The 24,897-nt window shown below is 37.2% G+C and overlaps 1 protein-coding gene and 1 pseudogene across 47 annotated transcripts in view; one reads left to right on the top strand and one right to left on the bottom strand.

Moving 5' to 3' along the window:
* Nucleotides 1-24,897, top strand: part of Ptprd (protein tyrosine phosphatase receptor type D) — a 2,152,432-nt gene that overhangs the window by 1,290,314 nt on the left and 837,221 nt on the right. The gene's annotated exons all lie outside the window — the stretch shown is intronic.
* On the bottom strand, nt 8,592-24,685 carry LOC110323285 (annotated as a pseudogene).

Here is a 24,897-nt window from a genome sequence, read left to right as displayed (position 1 = left end):
TTGGCTACAGTCACTTTCAGTCGTCAGGCATTCTAAAGTTTACAGCTCTTTTACTGATCTAGAAGCCTGACAAAGTAAGGCAGATCATGGAAATGTGGGGGTGTGCACAATAGGTATGTGTATGCACATTTATTATGTGCTTCTGTGCATGTCTGTGTGTGCATGCATGTGTGTGCATGCATTTGTTTGCCTGTGTGTATATGTGCACGTTCTCCCTCCCTCCCTCCCTCCTCTCTCTCTCTCTCTCTCTCTCTCTCTCTCTCTCTCTCTCTCTCTCCTAATATTTGTCACAGTCTTTGTTACTTTGGGAATATTTTCATTTCCTCTGAAGCAAACAGTTAAGTTATTTTGACCTCGGTTTGTTTTCCTGTTTTTCAGAAATCCCTATTTTAAGAATAGGTCTAAATGCTCCTGAAATTATCTTGTTTGTTCCCTTTGATGGTACAAAAGTTGTTTCAGGGTTTGTTTGTTTTTTTTTTTTTTCAAAACAACTCTTCTTGAGATCGCTCATGCTTGATGTCACTACTAGTTTGCAAAGATCATTTTTGTCAGGCACAGATATGTTTAAATATGAAATAAATTCTAACGTTAAAGCATTCTATTGCACTTATATTAAAGACCTGACACATTTCATGCCCAGTGGTTTGGTTATTGGACCAACTCTTTCATCCTCAAATTAAATTTCATGAAAGTTTCAAGCCATTGTGCTCAGTACTGCCATGAAAAATGGAAGCAGAATTGCATGCTGTGTGTATACTCCTGGTCCTGTCAAGTCACCTTCTCCATTCTCCCTTCCATTGTTTTAGTTACCCACTGCACCAAGAAACCTGGTAAGGCTATTAACTTTGCAGAATTTAGTTTTCTGTTTCCACAAAGAGGGAATTCTGATAAATATTACAAAGATACCCTTTCACTTTGACTGTGATCACCCACAGTCTGCATAATAATCAAGTATTCACTGGTTGTTTTAGATTCCTAGAAAATAATGGAGAGACAAAGAGGCCCTTAAAGCCTTAAAGGATGGATTTTCTTACACAAGTGGAGTAATCACAAGACCAAGGTTATTACTATTTGGCCTTGCAAATGGGAGTCAGGAAAACCACAGAATGAGAGTAATTAACTGTAAATTATACAAAGAAGATTATGCCTACCATCACCACCCTCTTACATGAAGAAGTAGCCAGAGTCTCAAGGTTATAACAAGAATGTCATATTTCCAAACAAATGTGAGATTTTAAGCATTATTTCATCTTTGTGGCTGTTATTATGAATCAGAAAACTGATACTAATTTCATAAGACTTAGAAAACAGCAAGCTGGATTGCACTTGCCAGGTTTTCCTAGTCTCCTGTTTTCCAACCATTGGTTGAAACATTTTGGCAAGTTACTTTTGCACTCAAGAAGATCTGTGGGAAAGTTGGGAGTTTTTATTAGTTTTGCAGGAATTAGATGATAGCGTGTGAGTATTTTCATCAAAAACAGTAGAATTTTCAAATGGAGAATAGGAGAGCACAAAGGAAAAGGAAAGGAAAGGAAGGAAAGGAAAGGAAGGAAAGGAAAGGAAGGAAAGGAAAGGAAGGGAGAGGAGGAAAGGGGAGGGGAGGGGAGGAAAGGGGAGGAGAGGGGAGGAAAGGGGAGGGGAGGGGAGGGGCGGAGAAAGAAGATTGTTAAGAACCTAAATGTAGATGGTAGAAAAAGTACTGAAGTTGCAACAGTGTGATTTGTTTACATATTGGTTCAGAGTTCTATCACATTTCCTTGTAGAAGAAGTCAGCCTTGAAAAGTATTGTCTTTCTTAGTATCCCTAAGGCTGCTTGGAACTACTTGCTGTCATGGTACCAAGGAGCAAGGGAGATAGACTTAATCTTCCTGTCATTCTTTCTTGGGACCACTAGACATTTCAATGTGTAGTGCACTTTGCATTTCTAATCTATACTGTTTCTTTCTCAAATTTAACATGAAAATGCTGATTTAATGAAGTTGGAAACTCCCAACATTCAAAGAAATCATTTTTTTCATCTATGGAAAACTTGTTATGGCTCAATGTCTACAATTTATACACTCCAGAAACTAAATATACCAAGTACACCTTACATGAATCTCACGCAAGTTCAAATGTCACTGAGTCTGACTTTTGACCATACTCCGAATCTTAAAATAGGGACTAGTAAAATTATCCCGGATCTTCAGCAGAGACTGAATAGCACTAAGTACAATGAACTTGTACCTGTAGAATTCTGTGCCTACCTAAAGTAGAAAATTAGATCACATCTTATTATCAACTATCATCTTTTCCTCTTAAAACAGACTTGTAAAATTCTTTGATGCCAATTTAATGCTTTCCACTATTTGTGCCAATAAATCCCACTGGGGTGCTTTCTCTTCTTGTTACAAACCCCTGAACACTGAAAACAATATGAATGTGCCAATATAGTAGAAAGACCACTTAAAGAGGAAGACCTTTGCTGAGTATTAAGTACAATATTTTTTATCAGAATTACACTCTAAGTTTTAGTATCCATAGAATAATTTTAGAATTGGAGCACAGTCCATTTAATTAAAACAGATCAACTCCTTTGACCATATAAATAATTATCAATACCCTCCTAAAGTTGATATATAAACAGGAAAAATCATAATGATTATTTTCTGTTCGACATAAAAAAAATTGCTCATACCTGGTCATTTAAAGCTAGTCAGAAAGACTAAGTTTGAAATAGGCTTAGATCCTAGGGACAAATGTGCTGCTACTGGTTAGCTGCATTGGCCTGCTGACTAGCCAGCTGCCTTCTCACTATGTTTATACTCACTGACAAATGCTACTCCCAACATTAGCTAAAAATGCCCCTCTTTGAAATGAAACATGATAACAGCAAAGCTCAAGATGGCTCACAGTCTCAGAGTAAGTCTCAGAGTAAGGCATAAACAAGGCATTTAGAGCACAACCACTAAAGCTTAGGGATCACTGAGGAATTGGGTACTGGAAGAAATCCAAGAGCTGGAAGGGAGAAGGGCTGTGCAGCCCTGACTTCAGGGCATGGCACAGCCACTGCCATCATGACTGAACAGTGGCTATGACTACCTGCAATGGGTCTAAACAACACAGGACTCATCGATAGTCAGCCATGAATTGAGAAAACCATAGTACCTATTCATCCCTTCTCAACTATTGACTACTGATGGTTACTGAGGAAGAGCCAGTTGTATCCCTACACATTAAAGCACACCCTGGGCTCTAGTCCATATACTCACAAACAGGTTGTCACACAGATGATCCTTGTAAACCTCAACGGTTCTCAAAATAAATAGACAAACAAGCAAGAGGCATTCGAAAGAAACGACAAATAGAAACTGCCTTTGGGCTCAGTCCAAATACGTCAGCAATAATGAGAACTGAATTTGAATAAAGCCATCACTGTGATAAAAGCAAATATATTTCCAGTCTTCTTGAGCACCTAAAAGCAAATTAGCGCTGTGGTGGCTTAAACTACAGATGTTCATTGTTTTCTTCTGGATCTATTTGCACACAACATAGCTTAGTCTGTGTTTGGCTTGAGCTTTGTGTGTTGACTTAGTGCCATTGCATTAGTTAATTAAATGTGCTATCTTCCATTTGGTCCTGCCAAATCTCCTCTGTATCCTGGTTGTGCATGATAGCGATGGAAATATTTGTCACAATTTTCCAAAAACATTGTTTTTTGAATAATAAGTACCTTTGAGTAGACAGAAAAGAATAGTAAGTCAGAAATAATCTTATAACAGTCAGGGAACCATTGAAAACTGTATTGCCAGGGATAGTTAATGGTTTGAAATTCCACAACTGGAATAACTCATATCCAGAAAGAAAGATTGAAAGGAATAAGAAAATGAAGGGATTTATGATATTTTTCTTAAAAGTTGAATTATTTCCTGTGATTTGTGATCCTCCCAAGATTTGTCCAACATGGAACATGTGTTGGTATTTGTCTGGAATTACTTGTAATGCTTCCAAATGCTAATCCTGCATGTTGGCCCAACCACCTCCACATCCTTTCTGTAGTTGGGATTCTTCCCTTTCACTGTTGAAAGATATTATATAAGCTGACATAATTTATAACAGAAATGGAAAAGGATATTCCATCAACACTATCCTTATACATTAAATTATAAAATAACAAACAATTGATTGTATCCTTATACATTAAATTATATTGTATCCTTATACATTAAATTATAAAATAACAAACAATTGATTGTGAATGAATCAAAACTCTTTCTTTTAATTAGCTACAACACCAGAAGGAAAAACAAGAATTTCTTCACTAAAATCTGTTTATTTCTAAAACCAATGTCAGATATTACCCATCAGCATACCTATATATTTAATTGAAAGCAATGATTTTTTATAAAAATGTAAAAGATATAAAAGCATACAGATTTACTATACATAAAAAGAAGTACTTAAAAGGAACTCTTAAGAAAAGTATACATGCTGGTAGAATTGTGACTCCTCCCAAAAGACACTCTCATCCCAGCCCTGAAGTCTACAAATATCATCTACTTGGGGAAAGGGAGTGAAGCACAGATACAGATAAACTTAGTTTGAAGACCATGTAATAAGAAAAACATCCTACTTTCCCAAGTGGATCCCATTACAATGTTAGGGATCCATTACACCCCAAGAAACACAAAGAGACAAGAGTGTGAAGGCAGAGGGGAGATTAAGAGATGTGGCTAAACTGGACAGTGGTGGCACCTGCCTTTAATCCCAGCACTTGGGAGGCAGAGGCAGGTGGATTTCTGAGTCAGAGGCCATCCTGGACTACAGAGTGAGTTCCAGGACAGCCAGGACAGCCAGGTCTACACGGAGAAACCCTCTTTTGAAAAAAACAAAGAGAGAGAGAGAGAGAGAGAGAGAGAGAGAGCCTGGAGCTGAGAAAGCTGGCACCTCTCACAGCAGGAAGAACAAGCCTCTGTTGGAGGTTTGCTGACAACCTTACTTTGGACTTTTGCCCTCTAGAATTGTGACAGGAAAAATTTCTGTCATTTTAAGCTTTCAGATGTATGTCGAATTTTGACATCAGTCCTAAGAAATAAAAATAGTTTGATTTTGACAACATAAACTAAACAGAAAATGAAAAATATTTTCCAGTAGAAACAAAGCTATATTATATTCACTCATTCAAATTTATTGTACCTTTATGCTTGGAATGTGTTGAGATATTAAGAATCTTAAAGGGAAAAACAAATAAAAATTATTCAAATTAAAGCATATTGAAGTGTTTAGGTAAAATAATGCACACAATTAAATTTTTAAAATGCAATAACAGTAATAATGCTATTTTTTAAAAAAATCACTTTTAGTAAGTGTAACTACTACATGTTAATACAGATACAGTAGATAGAAATTAAAATTCTTTAAGTAAGATTAATTGCTATATGTTAATACATATATGATAGATAGATAGATAGATAGATAGATAGATAGATAGATAGATAGAGCAAACATTTCTTCAGTACTTCCAAGATTCAGTGCTAGGAAGTTGGAACTTAAAAAGTGTTTAATTAAGAAAGACTTTAGTAACTGACCAAGCAGGATACTCATATTGAGTGGTCATAGAATTCTAATATACTTAAGGCAATTTGTCAGACATGATAATCATTGATTTCCTTTTAAAATGCAATTTATTATCATATTTTATGCATAGTAATGTATTTTAAATAAGTTGCTATTCTTGTTTCGGGGGGGGTAGGGAAGAAAAACATGTGACAAGGGCAGCATAAGGTTTTACTTGGCTCACTCTTAGAAGGCTTAGTAAACTGTAGCTAGGAATGGTAGTCAACAAAAGCTCTGTTCCTCACCAAACTCCACGCCTTCCTAGCTGTTCACTCTCTATCACCACAGATCTGAGAAAAGGCACAGAGCAGTAGCTGCACCCTGGATGTATTGCTGTCTTGACATTTTCTCTGCCAAATAGTTAGTATATCACCTTTTATTTCATCTTCTTGCAAGTTCTGGGGGAAATGGGGAGTATGCCACATATTCTATGCAGAAATCCAGCAAGGAAAAATTTCTGAACGAATGTCTGAGAGAGTCCTTAATCCCATTTGAAATGTTGTAAGCCTGGCCTCCATTGTGTCAACTGCTCTTGGCATGCTTGTCTTGCAAGTTCACATAAGAATAACACTTCTTATAAACAGAATTCCAGGGCCTTTCTAGCCCAGAGTTCTAAACCCTTCTATATTCTGCCCATGAACTAATACCAAAGTCTAAACGCCATATGCTCAGGATTTTTACATCAGCATCCCAACTCTGGTACCAACTTTATTAGTTATCTTTATCATTGCTGTGATAAAATCCCTGATAATGGAAGCTTAAGAGAAAGGATTTATTTTGCCTCATATTCTGAGGATACAGTTTGTCACATCAAGGAATACATGTTGACAGGTAGGAACATACTTGTCATATTACATCTTTAGAGAGAAAGCAGAAAGAGATGAATGTTGGTGTTCAGCTCTCTTTTACCTTGTATGTAGTCTGGGATCCCAGCTTACAGGATGATACTACCCTAATTTAGGGAGGGAATTCTACAGTTAACTGGATAATCCCTCTCAGACATGCCAGAGACTTTTTAAAGTAATTGTATGATTAAAATTTGATGACATGTTGACAATATTATCAATCAGTTTCACTATGATGTTTGCATGCATGTTTCTTTGTATATTTATCCCCATTATACTTTTTTGTCCTTTTCCTATTCTAACTAATCACTTTCCTCTCCAGAACTAGTTCACCCTCTATTTTTGTGTCTGTTGTTTATTTAGTAGTCCAATATTTAATTAAGATTATGAACCAGAACACGAGTGAGTGGTTCCTAATAGGATCATGGCCCATGCTGATGTTGATGGGATAAATCTTGTATGGATATACAAGTACCCATAACTGCCATTAGTTCAAGAGTATGTTATCCATGCCACACCCAGATTTAATGGTCTACAGTGCTCTGCTCCAGCCTCTGCAGACATTCTTCCTGCTCCCTTTCCTTCATGCACATTCTTTTCCTAAGGTATAGATGTCTCATTTTTAGTTGAATGATCAGAAGCTACATATCTTCAATACTTTATCCTGTCACATTTCTATTAGGTAACACCATCCATTGTTTGAAAAAGTATCAAACAGACAAAAAAAAAAAAAAAAAAAAGCTTTTCTGACCAAAGCTAGCAAGAGAGCAAATCTGAGTATAGGCAAACATATTTGGAATGCTATATGTTGAATACATCATATAGCAGTTGAACAGAAAACAATCACCCATTTTAAATCTGTGTCTAGGATCACCTTCAGCAATAGGCTTTTAACCAGGTTTAGGTAAATACATACTTGACTTTATCAATCAATATTTACATCAAAATTTGGTAAAGAAATATGAACTTTGAAGCATACATGCTATAACATTTTTAATCTCTTATTTTGGGAATTGCAAAATAGTTCCTATTTAGAAATGACAGTATTACTTTACTTTTCTATTTAAAAATCAGTTTTGCTTAATTAGTAAACTATTTTAATTGGTCTATTTTAAATATTATCTTCATTTTGTTATTTTCGATATATTTAATAATTTACTTACTTTCTAAACGAGAATAGGGACCATAAGCTATTTTCCTTCTCTTCTGGCAGGTTCTAGGAAGGTTATCCCTAGTCAAAACACAGAAGAGTACAAAAAAAAAAAAACATATTCATATGCGTCCCATACATGTAATGCAGACAAATAAGCCTAGGATGAATCTTCAGGGAATTATATATTGTGGCAAGGGTTTTAGCTGGCCCTCTAGTAAGGATGTTGTCAGCAGTTCTTTTACATTCTGCTGGTTCTGGGGGTTAGCCTTTCCATAGCAAGACTCAGAACAACAGATTCCAAAAGGAACCCGTGACCCTAGAATCCATAGTGGATAATTATTCTGAAAGTTCCCAACCTCAGATCTAGCCCCGACCTTCCATTTTCGAAGTCCTAGTCCCTCGTGTGTATTCGGACATGTGTCTCTAGGTCTGTATGTGCTGCTTGTACTTGTTCTTCACCTCTTTTCCTCCCGTATACTTTGTCCTATTCCAAAATATGTTCATATTTTAAAATATGATATTTTAAAAAGTATCATATTTTATTTTATCATTTTTCCTTTGATGTCTGTTTGTTTCGAAAGAGAAATGGAAAGGAAATGGCTCCAGATGGGAGGGAAGGGGAAGAGGAACTGGGAAGATTTGATGGAGAGAAATCATAATATAGTGTATGGAAAATATACATTGTTTCTTTTTTCCCAATGGGTCGGCCCACTGGGCTTTTTTAAGATATAGTTTAATAGAAATGACAGCAAGGTAAGAAAGGTGATATTGGTAAGGTGTTACAGGCATACACTACTAAGCCCAGGTCTTGGGAGATGAAGGATAACAGATAAAGAATTTTAGGTAGGTCTCAGCTACAAAGAGATGTTCCAGTTTTGAAATCTCTGTATTCATCCCTGTACCCCAATCCATTGCCTGCCAAGGGCAGAAAGAGTTGAATAGGGTACGTGGCCATAAGGAATACTGCTGTGACTAGTCATCGGATGGGAAGCAGGATTTCACTTTTTTGCAATCTGAAGGACACCTTCTTCCAGTGTATGTTCTTTATCTATAGTCTGAGAATTACGTTTCACAGAGAGACTCCAGACGAATATATATTTAAATTTTTGCCAAGATTTTTGTGAATCTTCATGCAGAAATATTCCACAGTGATTTGAGTAAAGTAGCCCCACTGAGGATGAACTGTCTGGCAACTGGCCTTTGGGTTTAGTGTAACTTTTGACTAGTTTGAAATAGTTCCGATCCCCTCCAACAGGCTATCAAAGCTCCAGTAGTGATAGGCAGAAATGAGTTTGCAGTGAGGCACCTTATAGATAATATCCAATTCCTCAGTGGAGATCTGAACAATCTTATTTAGTACATCGACACAGGAAATATAAACTCTGTTTCCTTCTACTGCATCAACGAGGTCATTTGGCTACAGCATCATTATGTAAACTCATGTCAGCAGTATGATTTTTGTATTCAGCCAAAATGTTCTTTGCTGTTTCAAGCATCTAGTTCACTCTGAAGGCATGTGGCTGTGAGATTAATGCCTCCTTTGTCTTTCTCCTTAAAGCCAATGTTGGGAGGTTTGCTGTTCAAGCGAATCCCAAAGCCTTCCAACTCGTTTTTAATTATCTTATGCGCCATGGGTTTTAGGACAGCCAGAATAATCAAGATCAAATTACATGCTCAACCCACTACTATGGCTTAGTGACCTCTGCCCTTTACATCAATGACATCTTCAATAATACCTGAACAATCCAGGAGCCATAACTTGGCACCTTTACATCTGATGACATCAGACAAGGTGGTCGAAGCAGTGAATTCCTAGGCTGCCACTTGAGAATTCACTCCTGTTAGGTTATTTAGCAGGGTTGACTTCCCCACATATGGAAACCCACAAATCCAATTTGATCAATGCCTGTCGTGTTCTTCTCACAACCTTCTACTGGCCTACCACTATGGTCACCTTTTGGAGTTCTCTTCATCCTTGGCAAGGCAAACCTTTAAACAGCCCAAGATGATGTGTCGTAAACTTGCTATTCTGAGTCTGTGCCGGTCTCAGCTTCACTGCCAGGGGGCTTCCCTGAGGTCCCACTGATGGTGGAGAGGTCTCGTGACCAAGCTGACCATCACACTGGCTAGATCCCCCTCATATGCTGACCTTGCCACAGGCCAGCGCTGCAGTGCCAAATGCATATCAATAAAAGCCAAAAGGCAGTACAGAGCAGTCATTCTCACCCTATGGGTTGCAATTCTTTTGGAGACAGAAAACCCTTTCACAGAGGTTGTATTTAAGATGATGATGACAACAACAGGTGGAAACATAGAAGATATATAAATAAATAAATGGGATCAAATATAAGATAGTGTCATAGAAATATACAAGGAAATAAAGCACAGTAAGTTCTGGTTTTGCTGTTTTGTTGTGCTTCTTTAGGCAGTAATATGCATGTTTCTATTTTTATTTTCATTTCTGATTTGGTTATTCCTTTAATTTTGCTGTTTTTAAAATTCCCCTTTCCACAAGGCATAGCCCTTTAAAGCTTCTTAGTTAATCCATGAGAAAAGCCTCATTTTCTAATATTGAAATGCAAATCATGTCTCTGGTTTAGCATAAATTAGAAAGTCTTTAAATAAACTAAAGAAAAATGAAAATCACCCCCTCCTGTTGTGGGGTGGACAAACGTGTGGAGTTGTAAATATTAACCTTTGGTCAGTTGGGGGTATGTGTTCAAATCAGAGGCATTGAGAAGCCTGGCTAGTGGCAGAATGTTTGCATCCCCGCTCTGACCCAATTATAACAGTGTGTGGCCCAACTGACTGACTTACACCCTCCAGAGTTTTGCTCAGGTGCTGGATGCGGAGGGAAGTAGGACATGCATTAGTATTTACATGCATGGCATTCAAGCAGCACCTGCACTCCTTCACAGGTGAACTGTTCTAGCTTGGGGGTCAGCGAGCTCTATCAGGACCAGAGCAGAATGGGTCAAGGCAGCAATGTAGCAAAGGGAGAAAAAACGGGCTCCCCTTTTTGTGTTATGACCAGTGCATTTGAGCTCATAGCATACTATTGTTTTATGTGTTGTCTTCATTCATTTTCTAATACTGTAACAGCATACTACAAATCAGCAGTCTACTCCGATTTGTTTCATACTGATGGAGGTTGGGAGTTTCTGTAGAGAGTTTCAGTTTGTGAATCTTCATGCTGCATCATATCATAAAGAAGGAGAGGGGAGAGGGGAGTAGAGAGGAGAAAAAATACAGCTAAATCCCCGTATTAATTTATTCATTCCTGGTTTAACATAAATTAACTTGTGAAGGAAACATCTTCATTTCTTAATCACTTCTTAAAGGCTTGAACTCCAACACTGCTACAGTGGCAATTACATTTCAGGGTGAATTTCAGAATGTTAATTCAAAGCAGGGTAAATGTCAGTTCAGTGTTGTTGTTAACTGTTATGATTTGAATAGGAAACGTCATTCAAAGACACAAGCCCTGGACACCTGCTCTCCAGCAGAGGGCACTGTTTTGGGAGATGGTAGATACTTCAGAAGCTCTGACGTAGCTTAAAGAAGTATGTCTAATAGCTTAAAGAAGTGGGAAGAAAGAGGGGCTAGGAGATTTTCAGAGGGGAAACCAAGAAAAGAGATAACATTTGAAATGTAAATACAGAAAATATCTAATAAAAAAGAAAAGAAAAGAAAAAATTAGTTATAACATGTAACTCAAGAAGAAGGAAGACCTTTGATCCTTCTTAAGAAGGGGAACAAAATACCCATGGAAGGAGTTACAGAGAAAAATGTGGAGCAGAGACTGAAGAAATGACCACCCAGAGACTGCCCCACCTGGGGATCCATCCCATATACAATCACCAAACCCATACACTATTGTGGATGCCAACAAGTGCTTGCTCAGCTTATCAGCCTGATATAGCTGTCTCCTGAGAGGTTCTCCCGGTGCCTGACACATTTAGAAGTGGGTGCTCACAGCCATTCGTTGGACTGAGCACAGGGTCCCCAATGAAGGAGCTAGAGAAAGGACCCAAGGAGCTGAAGGGGTTTGCAGTTCCATAGGAGGAGCAACAATATGACCTAACCAATACCCCCCAGAGCTCCCAGGGACTAAACCACCAACGAAAGAGTACACATGGTGGGACTCATGGCTCCAGCTGCATGTATAGCAGAGGATGGCCTAATGGGTCATCAGCAGGAGAAGAGGCCTTTGGTCCTCTGAAGGCTCTATGCCCCAGTGTATGGGGATGCCAGGGCCAGGAAGCAGGAGGGGGTGGGTTGGTGAGCAGAGGGAGCAGGGAGGGGATAGGAGGTTTTTGGAGGGGAAACAAGGAAAGGGAATAACATTTGAAATGTAAATAAAGAAAATATTTAATAAAAAAATACAATATTACAAAAAGAGTTTTCTCAATTTTGTTTTCTAATTTTGGTCATTTTTTTTTACTTAATATAATTAAAGTATAACTATATGCAAAATTTAAAAAGTAGCAAAAAAAAAAAAAGTGCTTATAAAGGTGCTGACTGTACCTCGTGTGGTTTCTTCTGGTCTCTATGTCCTGCCTTCCACGAGTTAACAGTGATGCACTACCTCAGCCTGGACTCACATGTGAGAGAGTCCAGGACTGAAGGGTCTGTGACTATGAGCCAAAGACAATCGTTTGTCCTTTAACCTCCAGATCCTCACGGTGATGATCACACTCTAGCATATCATGCCCAAATGTTGGAAATGTCATGAAGAGAAGTTATAAAACAAAGCCATTACACTAAAAATAATTTCTCTTGTATGGCTTTTAGTCCTCATTCAACTAATACTGCATGCTAAATATTTAGAGGAATTTTTTAAAATGTCCTTTTCATTCTAATTTTATCTCATTCATTAAGACCAAACATTTCCAGAAGTCTATAGTACAATTTTGTGCTTATGAATGCTGACATTTAAAATAAAATTTGATTCTTTCCTTTTAAGACAAGATCACCTTATTACCATGATAAGGTCTGTGTAAGACAGTGCCTTCACACAAAGCCTTTTTAAAGGGCTGACGGAGGCTGCTTATTTGTGACAGAAACAAGAATGGGAGTGAAATGGATGCCTAATCAAACATACACAAAGAATGCAGAATTGAAAAACTAGAAATTGATTCTAAACAATCAGAACAATTTATACAATTCTAGAAAGAGGGAGAGGGTAAGGGTAAGGGGCAGATGGGTAAAGACACTGAGACCTGCTTGCAGAAACCAAGAGAAACAGAGGATGGTTAACATAATGTTATATGTTACAATGAACAGACTTTTAAAATTTTGCCAAGACAGTATGTTTTTATAACTGACTCAGCCATCAGCATTTAGAATCAGGAGATTGACCATCTTGCTTTCTGATGCTTTGGCAAAGCATACCCATCTAACTGACTACAGTAGAACCCTTACTCAGTACTGGTCATTTACCCATTCTACTTCTGAGCTACTCCACTCACCTTCATCTGCATTGTCCCTAAGAACAATTCATTTTGTGATCTGTGGTGGAACTGTGCCTTTTTGCTGTGCCCAAAGGAAATGTTAGCCCTTTGAGGACCTTAAGAGAGGGCACAATCTGAGACCATGTTCTTCGGCTTCTGATAATGCAACTGTAGTATACATAGTGCTTTACTACATAGTAATAGTGATAAAAATGGCATGGTATTGGTACAGAGACTAACAGGTTGATCAATGGAATAGAATCGAAGACCCAGAAATAAAACCATACACTTTATCTTTGACAATGAAGCCAAAAATATACAATGGAAAAAAGAGCATCTTCAATAAATGGTGCTGGTCTAACTTGCTGTCTGTATATAGAAAAATGAAAATAGACCCTTATTTGTCACCTTGCACAAGGTTCAAGTCCAAGTGGATCATGGACCTCAATGTAAAATCAGATACACTGAATCTAATAGGATAGTGGCAAAGAGCCTTGAACTCTTTGGCACAGGGGGAAATTTCCTAATCCGAACTCCAATGGCTCATGTTCTAAGAACAAGATTTAATAGATGGGACCTCATGAAACTGGAAAGCTTCTGTAAGGCAAAGGGCATAGTCAATAAGACAAATTGGCAACCTACACATTGGGAAGAAAATCTTCAGCAACCCCACATCCGATAGAGGGCTAGTATCAAAAATATATAAAGAACTCAAGAAGCTAATCACCAAAAAACTAAACAACCCTATCAAAAAATGGGGTATAGAACTAAACCAAGATTTTACAACTGAGGAATCTCGAATGAGTGAGAAGCACCTAAAGAAATGTTCAAAGCCCTTAGTGATGAGAGAAACGCAAATCAAAACATTCTCAACTTTCAATGTGTACAAAATGGCCATGAGGATTGGTACGAATTGAAATGCTCTCTTTGACTATGATTAGTGTCTCCGTCACCAAAGATGGATTTCCTGCCACTGGAAGATGAGTATAGATTACTTCTTAGAAGACCTAGAATGATTCTAAGAAGAGATAGCATTTGTGCCGTACTTTGATTTGGAAAGGACCTGGTCTTGTACATCACAGTGAGGGTCATTTGGGAGGAAGTAGAAGTAATAGCAGATGCATACACAAATAGAATTGTGAAGACGAAGTGACATACAAAAAGCACCTTGCATCATGTACTTGTTTGTTAAGAACTGTGCTTTTGTGGTGTGAAATCTGTATTTTACCACATATTAACCTTTACATCGTGGATAAGCAACTCTAATTATGAGCTTCACTGGAATAAAGCTGTTATATTTAGCAAAACTGTATTAAATTTATATGTGATCTAAGTGGGTATCACAAGCTCAAAAGTAATGGTTCAAACACTGTAGTCCTCTGCTACTTGTATAATTCTTGCTAATTCTTACAGCATGTAATAAAGAGACACTTGTTGATTTTACACAAGCTTATTTGTTTGATTGTTTATTTCAGCCTTTGACTATGTAGAAGATGATGGCTTGAATGTGAGACACTCTACCATAAGTCTGAGTGATAGAACTCTTGGAAGGTTCCACAATTCCTAAACCAATTTTTAATGTTTCCTTTTGGTCACGATCTCCACTCTCCTTTCCACAATATAAATTCAAAGAGGAGCATAATGCACTTTATGTGCTGCGGAATTTAGTTTTTCAGTTTAGCAGACAAAAGGCTCTCCTGGTATTTTTTTCTACAGAACAATGCTTTTATACTACACAATAGCTTACAGATAAAAAGCTTTATTGCAGGAACAATATGTTTGTTTTAAATTCGAAGTAGAAACGTAAAGAGAATGACATTATGAGAAGTGGAGCTAGACCTTTGACCAGCACACATTATGCGGTGCCACCAGTTTCACAGACAAAGACAGGTAAAATGAGAGTGAACAAGAAGAATGATGAGGAAGGATGCAAGGCCAGAGCAGCACAAAAATGAAGTATTCTGTAGCCTTTTACAGAAATAATAAGTAGAACTGTTACCTAGAAAAACCAAAAAGTTACACGTATATACCTAAGTAGTAGACCCATCACATGGAGGATTACTGTTCAACAAAGTCAATTATTTAAACGTATTAAGCAGTATTTAGAAAGTCTTTGTGGTTTAATAACAATTATATAATTTGTCTTGACAAATATGGTTGTCTATATAAATATGCACACACACACACACACACACACACACACACACACACACACACACACACACACATGGTTGTCTTGGACCTTTACTCTCCTATTAATGACCTCATTGCCTGAGGCTCTGCCAGTCCCGTTCTTACTGTGTCTGAAATCTCCCTCTCAGCCACTCTAGACCCCAAGGTAGTAATTTGTGACAGTGTATGTTTCTACTTTGGTTCATCTAAATAAATTGGGCATGTAAAGCTAGATCGAGTCTATTCTCACTTAAGAAGGTGTTTGGTCAGTGGTAGGGTGATAGAATTGTGTGTGTGTGTGTGTGTGTGTGTGTGTGTGTGTGTGTGTGTTGTGCTCAAGTACAACTAATTAACACACACAATAAAAGTTTCCTACAACTCATTTCGTCAGAAGTATTAATAGAGATCACATATAAACCAAGTGACCAGACAAGAAAGCCTTGTGCTTTCCTGTGCTTCTCACTCATAAAGACACTATTCCCAGGACAATAATTAAAGGGATACAGACGTCCAGGCTTCAGTTTAATTGGAAGATTAAACAAATGTGAGGATTATATTTTTGTGCATAGTATAAAAAGATAAAAATCTGTTTGCCTTAGCTTCCAAGAGTAATTGTTTGTGACTAGAATGCTTTAAATTAGAATATTCAACAAAGATAGTGATTTCAGGCAAAATTTCTCAGATTGTAATACTTGTTGAGAGTGGATACAGTCTAGTTCCATTCTTATCTTGAGCCAGCAGATGGTAGCTCCTAAGTGTGAAAACAGCTTCTCTATATATGCCCTGTTCTCAGACCAGACATGTGATTATTCCATAGAAATGCTTCACCCCTCCAGATAACTGCTTGTGGTTCAACAATTTAATCTAGTTATGCTACTACCTTTAGTTCCTGGTATGTTCTGAGAGTGAACCGGTCTATCTTCAAAGGCAGCCCCCACTTCTGATACTGAAAGCAAGCTTGGCCTACTAAATACATTGTAACTGACTTTAAATTCAGAGTTTCCCTTTCTTTATTTCAATATTCTGCTTCAGAGACTCAGGAACCTCAGGCACACTTTCTTTACATATTTCTCCTGTAGCATCATGTACCCAGCTGCACTGACTGGGTTGCACCTAGGAGCAAACTCAGGAGAAGTGCTCAGCATGAGGTTGGGGCCAAGCATGCATCACTTCCATCTTGTTCCTGCTATGTCAGTTCCTAGTACTTCATATGTGCACCAACCTGGCAGCTTATAGAAAATCTGGTTTAATAATTCTTACTGAAATTAATCTTTATTCTTCCACCTTCTTTCTCCCATATCAATCCTCTAATCCCTGGCTCTCTCTGGAAAAATAGCCTCATTTTGAAACAATCCTGCCTTAACCTTTCCCTCTGTAGTATAAACTCAATTTGCAATGGTTAATTTTATTTGTCAGCCTAATGAGATCTAGCATTACTTGGAAGATGGACATGAACGTGCCTATTAGGAATTATCATAAGTGGGTTAACTGAGGTGGGAAGACAGTAGCACTGTGGATTACACTATGACCTGTGCTGAGATTCTGAACTGTACAAAAATGAGAAAGTTAGCTCAGCATAAGGACTCACTATTCTCATTCTTTCCAAATATGAATGCAATGTGGCCAGCTGCTTTAGGCTCTTGCTTCCTTAATTGTGCCATGATGGACTAAACCTTTACAATGTGAGCCAAAATAAACGCTTTGTCCTTAAGATGATTTTGTAATGGCATTTTATCACAACCCCAGGAAAAGTAACTAACAGAAATTTACTTCAAAGGAGCTCCATGAATTCCAAGAATTAAAAAAAAAAAAAAACCAACAAAAAAAAAACTTGTGTCAGGTATTTAGGGAAAATGCCAATAATATATTTACTGTCTTAACTTTTTTATTGTTGTATTGAAGCACCATTACCAAAAGCAATGTGGAGAGGGAAATGTTTATAATGCTTCTACTTTCATATCACTGTTCATCATTGTAGGAAGTCATGACCAGAACTTAAATAGAGCAGAAACCTGGAGATAGGATCTGATATAGAGGCCCTGGGAGTGGTGGTGGGGAGTGGTGCTGAATACTAGCCTGATCCTTGTAACTTGTTCAGTCTGCATTCTTATGGAACCTAGGACCCAGGTATAGCATCACCCACAATAGGCTGGGCCCTCCCCCATCAATCTCTGGTTTAAAAAATGCTCTACAGAATGACTGAAGCCTTATCTTATGGAGGCATTTTCTCCATTGATATTCCATTTTCTCAGACAATCCTAGCCTGTTTTAAGTTGATAAAAAATTGGTCAGCACAAATACATAAAAAATTATGGCTCAAAATATAAAGTTTGATTTGCAAATCAAGCTTGACTATTACTTTATTATTACTGCAAATATACTGTTTGGCTGATTTTTTTTCCCAATGGATTTTATGTCCTTGTATTCAACCAACCACAGATGAAAAATATCCAAAAAGTTTTTTCACATGTATTGAGCATGCATATTGTTTGAGGGAGAGAGAGAGAGAGAGAGAGAGAGAGAGAGAGAGAGAGAGAGAGAGAGAGTAAAGCAGCTGACCACATCACATCAATCACAGTCAGGAAGAATGAGAGTGGTGGATTATTGTGAGATATATAACTTATAATATATATATATATATNAATATATATATATATATATATATATATATATATATATATATATATATATGTTGATTCCTCTTTTCCTATGCCTTCTAACAACTCTTGTCTATAATTTTTCTGTTATATGTATCTGAATATTGTCAATCTGAATATTGCCTGATGAATATGTCTGTGAAACTCTATATTTGTGGAACAATTAAAAATTCACCATACTAGAAAGAGAGAGAGACATTTTGCAGAAATATTTAACAGAATTTTATAAGGGATTAAGTCACTGACTGCAATTCACTCCAACTGACCCAGATATCAAACAAGCAATATCAAAAAGACAAATACAATGTTTCCAGCATTTATGGTGGATATTTCTTTTATTGGTTTCTTTTCAACCTATTTCTTGATTTCAAAATAAAATAGGGCACAGAAACACACACACACACACACACACACACACACACTCACACTGGTCTCTGGGTCAGAATCATGGAAGTGATCATAATGTAAGATTATATCTTACATTAGCTTGGAATTCAGAAGTTGACATGGGAGATCCACAGCAAGTAAAATTGGTTGTAACATTGTTTTCTTAAAGACTATTTAAACAAATAGGCTGATTACATAGTAGGTTAAGTCTTAGGTAACTTCAGGGTGTATTATTAACTTTGCTGTATAGTATAGAGATTTGGTAGGATGTACGAGGTATTTTTTTTTAATCTATTGTCACTGATCACATTACTTGGGGTACAACAATAAGCTAGAGATAATATAAAGCGTTTAGAGAATAACAATTACATACAAGTCCTATTATAGTTTATAATAGTTCAAGAGTTTGGTTATCCATGATGTCCTGGAGGAAGTTATCCATGGATACCAACAAATAATTGTAATGTTATTATTTAAATATTATTTGATTTTTAATACACAAGGATGTCTTTATTGGTTATTTTATTTATTTACATTTCAAACGTTATCTGCCTTCCCAGATTCCTCTCCACAATCCCCCTATCCCTCTCGCCTCTGCCTCTATGAGGGTGTTCAAGGATGATTTTCAATAAGCTGAAAGAAATTTCAAAATTTATAGTTTATGAAGACTAGCATTTCAAGTCTTTATAAATTCTATTTATCTAAATATAGTGCCTCTGGCACTAGTATTCTTGATCGAATATATTGTATCAGTATTCAAACAATATGAGCTTCCTTCTCCAGTCTCATTATATTCCCTACTTCCTAGCATTGTCAAGACACCTACTTTGCCATCCTTGGATGGCTTTCTCTCCATCCAACAAGTACAAGTCAGACATGGATCATTCTCTTTAGTCCATTGACATTCATCTTGCTAACTGAGCACTATTTGCTGGGGAAAATTGTTTCTGTGATGTCCAATTTTGATATAGCAATAAACTTGGGTATTTACCAACCATTACAGTAACAAACAAGCATGCATTTCTCTCCTCATTCTGACAAACACATAAATATTGCATAACCTAGGTTTGGCCACACAGAGGCCATGCCATGGGCTTTGAGTCTGGGCTGCAAGATGCACCGAAAGAAGGAACTCTTGGAGGTTTTCATCACATCACAGCATAGCAGCCAGATGTTCTATAATGAGTCACTGACGACCTCCTCGTTTCACATGATCTTTAGGTACCCATGGATTCTCTAAGTCCCCACTGATCTTCTAATAATTTATTTTTCTTTAAGACAACTAAAGATAGCTGTAACCGATGACCCACAACTATAGTCCGAGTATTACAGAGGCTGATGGTGAAGGGCCACTGTAAATTTAAGGTTACATTTACTCACCATAATTCAAGAGGACCCTAGAACACAGAGTTAGAATCTTTCTCAAAAGAAAACAAACAAAGCAAGCGTGAGACCATGTTTACCTCCAAACTCTTAGCGGACAGAAGACTTTTTATTTGATTGAATAACTTAGCAACTAAAATTATAGTACTGGCAACTTGAATAGAATTATTTCAAATATCTATATTTAGAGTACAGCAGCAAAATGTGCACATTTTGTAGGTGTGTTACAGGGAATCAAAAGGTCAAAAAATGCTTGCATTTCATTTCTAACCTTGAGAACCTTATTGTAAAGATATCTCCATCGAGAAAAATATGACAAAATATCAGTCTTTAATCTTTAAGTAAAAGCCACCTATCTTTCAAATACTTTCAACAACTACTAGTAGAGCATGTCTATTACAAGGACTTGTATTGTGAGGCTGAGAAACTATGAATAAGATAGACTTAGGAAAGTAGGAGATGTGGAAGTAAAAGGAAATAAATACCTATGATTCTGAGTCAAACATGTACAGTGTTTATGTACAAAATTGGTCGTAGCTTATTTAATTTGACTAAATACTTAAAAGTGTTCCTGCATTGTGTCTTTGAGACATAATCTCATGAGACTGCAAGGGAACCTCATAAGAATTGTATTGATTCCTTCTGAAACTTGTTCCCTCTGAAAACTCCAGACACTAATTCTACATCACTAAACTGTAACCTAAGCTTCCAGTACTCAAACCCTTTAGGGAGAAACAACATTAAGGTCTCAGAAACATTTAGTGTGAATTTTATATTTAATCTTTGTAATAATTCTATAATGCAATTGGTCACTCATTTACAGTAACCATGATCAAGAAATGTTTTCCAATATAATGTGTCTAGACCATATCAGAAAAGATGCAAATATGTTTAAACAAATGTACTGTAAAAATGTATTATATATTATGTAGAGAGTATACATAATAGTAATAAACTATATGTATGTATGTGTATTTATGATCATGCTTATATAGATACATAGAACAATAATATATGCAAATAATGCAAGTTTATATGTTTACAAATATGTATTTAGATATATATATGCAAAGACACTACACAAAAATGTACATTAATACCTCACAGTTACATTAGTATATGCAATACGTTTACATGCACATGTATTTGCATTTCAGTAATATATTAAGAGTTAGTTATAAAGTATTCTAAGTTTAAATCCTTTTCTTAAGCTAGAAAGATGACACAGCATTGCAGAGCACTTGCTGCTTTTTTTAAAAAACTTATTTTATTAGATATTTTCTTCATTTACATTTCAAATGCTATCCTGAATGTCCCATATACCCTTCCCCCCCACCCTGCTCCCCTGCCGACCCATTCCCACTTCTTGGCCCTGGCGTTCCCCTGTATGGGGCATACACAGTTTGAAAAACCAAGGGGCATCTCTTCCCAACAATGGCTGACTAGGCCATCTTCTGCTATATATGCAGCTAGAGACACGAGCTCTGGGGGTACTGATTAGTTCAAATCGTTGTGTTGCAGACCCCTTCAGTTCCTTGGGTAATTTCTCTAGCTCCTCCATTGGGGGTCTCTGTGTTCTATCCTATAGATGACTATGAGCATCCACTTCTATATTTGCCAGGCATTGGCATAGCCTCACAGAGATAGCTATATCGGGGTCCTTTCAGCAAGATCTTGCTGACATATGCAATAGTGTCTGCATTTGGTGGCTGATTATGGGATGGACCCCCAGGTGGGGCAGTCTCTGGATGGTCCATCCTTTCGTCTTAGCTCCAAACTTTGTCTCTGCTAATTCTTTCATGGGTATTTTATTATCTATTTTAGGGAGGGATGAAGTATCCACGTGTTGCTTTTTCTTATTCTTGATTTTCTTGTGTTTTGGAGATTGTATCTTGGATATTCTAACTTTCTGGGCTAATATCCACTTATCAGTGAGTGCATATCAAGTGAGTTCTTTTGTGATTGGGTTACCTCACTCAGGATGATATCCTCCAGATTCATCCATTTGCCTAAGAATTTCATAAATTCATTGTTTTTAATAGCTGAGTAGTACTCCATTGTGTAAATGTACCACATTTTCTGTATCCATTCCTCTNTTGAGGGACATCTNGGTTNTTTCNNGCTTCTGGCNATTATAANTAAGNCTGCTATGAACATAGTGGAGCATGTGTCCTTATTACCAGTTGGAACATCTTCTGGGTATATGCCCAGGAGAGGTATTGCTGGATCCACCAGTAGTACTATGTCCAAGTTTCTGAGGAACCACCAGGCTGATTTCCAGAGTGGTTGTACAAGCTTGTACACAGCATTGTTGTACAAGCTTCTACACAGCATTGAAGAACACTTCCTGATTTTACAGAAGACCCAGTTCTGTTCCCAGGACCCATGTTGTGGTACACACCTCTAGATCCAGGGAATCTTATGTTCTCTTCTGACCTCTGTGAGCACCAGTCACACACATAATGAGTACACATAAACACACACTTATATACATCAAAAATAAAAAAATCTTAGAGTTTTATCTTTATCTTTTCTAACTCAGAGTTACTTTTTTATGTAGAAAATTAGTCATACCTTATTTAATTTGACTATATAGTTAAAAGTGTTCTTGCTTATGGAATTATGTGCAGCAACCATTTTATATGAGCTAATAATACACTATGAATATAGATATTATACATGGCTATGCAGAAAAACAAAGTAAACATACATCTATAGCTAAAGCACTTTATTTTGTAGTCTATAATGTTAAGCATTTTCAACTATGACAACAAATTGACTTAATACAAACAGCCTGAATTTTGTCACCTCACAACCAGAAATGTTTAAAAAAATATGGCATAATAGTGGTTAGACTTCATTAAATTATAATTATGACCAAAATATTATCTTATAATTTCACTGCATCAGGAATTTAAAAACAACTAACTTGGTTGATTCGAACTCTAGGCTTCACATCATGCTGCAATTAGATGTTTTCTTGGACTGCAGCCATCTAAAGGTTTAAGAAGAGCAGATAGAACATCTTCAGAGATTGCTCCTTTGCATGCTTGTAGACAGAAGATGTCACTTTTTTGCTGGCTATGATTTTAGACTTTACTTTTGTACCATGTGTGCTTCTGCATTCGTGACTGAGCTTTCCCATCGGAAAGTAATTTGACAGAGAAAGTGATCTCAAGAAAAGTTGTGGTATGTTTTGATGGCCTATTCAACGGTACATTTCCTGATTGTAATTTATTCACTACAAATCAAGCCTTTTTTTTTTTCTTTTTAGCTTCTGCATACAACAGAGAGTATGGACATAGTGTGTTTTAAAACACATCTGTCACAAACAGCAATGGGTACATGTGTGTGCTAAGGATGCAGATAGGGGTTGTGCTCATAATTTTCATCTCAAAAAGAAAAAAAATTTAAAAGAATAATTCTAAACATCTACATGATACAACAATACTGCTCCCTCAGAGAATAGGAGCCAGGACCTTTGAAAGCTGTGACACACATGAAAATAGTAACAGAAAAGCACATTTCTAGAACCTAATAAGTATGTAAGGAAGATTGACACATGATCACAATTCTTCTGAAATGGTAGCAGAAAAGGCAATAACTTTGGTCAAGCTACTTCACCAAATTTAGAAGCTTCATTTCCTTTAAACGGTAGATAATATCAGTTTCCTCTTCTACTTCACAGAAGTAGGAGGAAAAAAGATATTATGATGCTACTACTTTAGAAACAAAATTCTACAGTGACTTGAATTATAGTAAATATTTAGGATGTCATCATTTTGTTGGTTGTGAAATGAAGTCTTCCTCTCATATCATTAAAACAATATTTAGGTATATGTACTGCTAGCAGAGTTCTCGTATTTTACTTTGAGTGCAACATATGCCTTTTGCTCACTAATCACTTACTAACTGCCTAAAATATAACATAAATGTTAAAAAGCAAGACAGAGTTGCAACATGGACAAATATAGGTTCTTCTCCAACCTAGAACTGCTATGTGAGCAAAGCCTTTATCTCATTCCAAGAACTCACCTATGGCCTGAGATCTCATCCCATTGGTGAGGGAAAAACACCTTCTAACAGTATAATAGTCTCCTTCAGCATTCTGAGACCATTTTTATTCAACCTGCCCTATGGATTTCATCCTTGACCCCTTTCCCAGCTGTCATTATTCTTTTGATATCAGTAAGAGAAAAGTATTTATGAGCAAAGCAATACTAGAATTAAGGTAAATGTGAGTCTTCTAAGATAGCTAGGCAGTCCCAAAGACATCTTATTAAGTATGCATTTTATTTAAGTCATGTTTACATTACTGCCTTTTCATTTTTCTTTTTCAATTACGATTTTTAAAACTTTTATGTACATGGGTGTTTTTGCTTGCATGGGTGAGCAAGTCAGATTCCATGGGACAGGAGTTACAGATAGCTGTGAGCTTCCATGTAGGTGCTGGGAATTGAACCCAGCTCCTCTAGAGAACAGCCAGTACTCTGAACCAGTGGGGCATCTCTCCAGCCCTGCCTTTCCTTTTTTATCCAAGCCATAGCTTTCTCGTTTGGGGCCAAGCAGGAATCTTTTCAAATGCGCTTTCTGCATAGAAGGTGGCTGTTGCCTTCTAGATTTCTCTTGAGATGCCTTGGTCTCAACACACCTGACGAGCCTGCTTTCTTTATGGTACTTATCTTGATAAAACAGTCACTGAAATCCAAGTACTTTACTGAAGTGGGAAGGTCAACTCACTTTAGATGTAGGCAAGTTTGATGTTCTTGGCCTGTCACTTCCTCAGAGAGGAGAGAATCCTGGGGTCTCACAGCAGGGAACATATATTTTCCTCAGAAACAAGCCTCCAGCATAGAAGGAAATGCAAGACAGACTTGTTACTGCCTCAACCTCTAGGGATGGGATGTAGAAATGCCAGCACAAACCAAAGAGAAGCAGCACACTGTGACTTCGTTCATTCATCACACGTCCTTGCTTGTCATCTGCATTAAGTGTGTCAAGGGTAGTTGCTGTCCCACGACTCTTTCTCATTCTTATCATCTTTGTACAAAACAGATTGGAAGTCCAGGGTTTTTAAAATTTCCCAATTAGTAGCAGGAAGATTGTTCCTCAGTGTACGGTGCTGAAGCAGTAGTGCCCGGGGGAGATTTGATTTGTAGGAAACAGCACATTTAGTGCAGAACAAAGACAACATTGTGTGAAGTAGGATGAGGTGGGTGGACTGTGTGGAGAGGAGATACAGTTATTGGGTA

Source organism: Mus pahari, chromosome 6 (genome assembly GCF_900095145.1).
Source record: "Mus pahari chromosome 6, PAHARI_EIJ_v1.1, whole genome shotgun sequence".
NCBI lineage: Eukaryota > Metazoa > Chordata > Mammalia > Rodentia > Muridae > Mus > Mus pahari.
The sequence above is the reverse complement of the archived record's forward strand: the minus strand, read 5'-3'. Positions and strand labels throughout refer to the sequence as shown.